The sequence below is a fragment of the Marmota marmota genome, unplaced genomic scaffold, assembly GCF_001458135.2.
Source record: "Marmota marmota marmota unplaced genomic scaffold, marMar, whole genome shotgun sequence".
In the NCBI taxonomy this organism is placed as follows: Eukaryota; Metazoa; Chordata; class Mammalia; order Rodentia; family Sciuridae; genus Marmota; species Marmota marmota.
Genome location: NW_025999946.1, coordinates 5,238,827 through 5,239,045, shown reverse-complemented (window position 1 = coordinate 5,239,045; position 219 = coordinate 5,238,827).

Below are 219 nucleotides of genomic sequence, written 5' to 3'. Positions count from 1 at the left end.
GGGCCCAGGGCCAGGTGAATGGGAGGAGGGGAGAAGAATTTACACGTCTCTCGAACTTTCAGTCCAAACTCAGTTCGTCCTCAGCGCTTGAGATCGCTTTGGCCCCTATTCTTTGTCAAAGTGGCAGAAGCAGCGGGGCCCGGGTCACAGCGGGTACCAGGGCAGGGAAGGCTAGGGGAGGGGGTGGAGCGGGCAATCCGAGCGCGGGGCGGGGCCAGG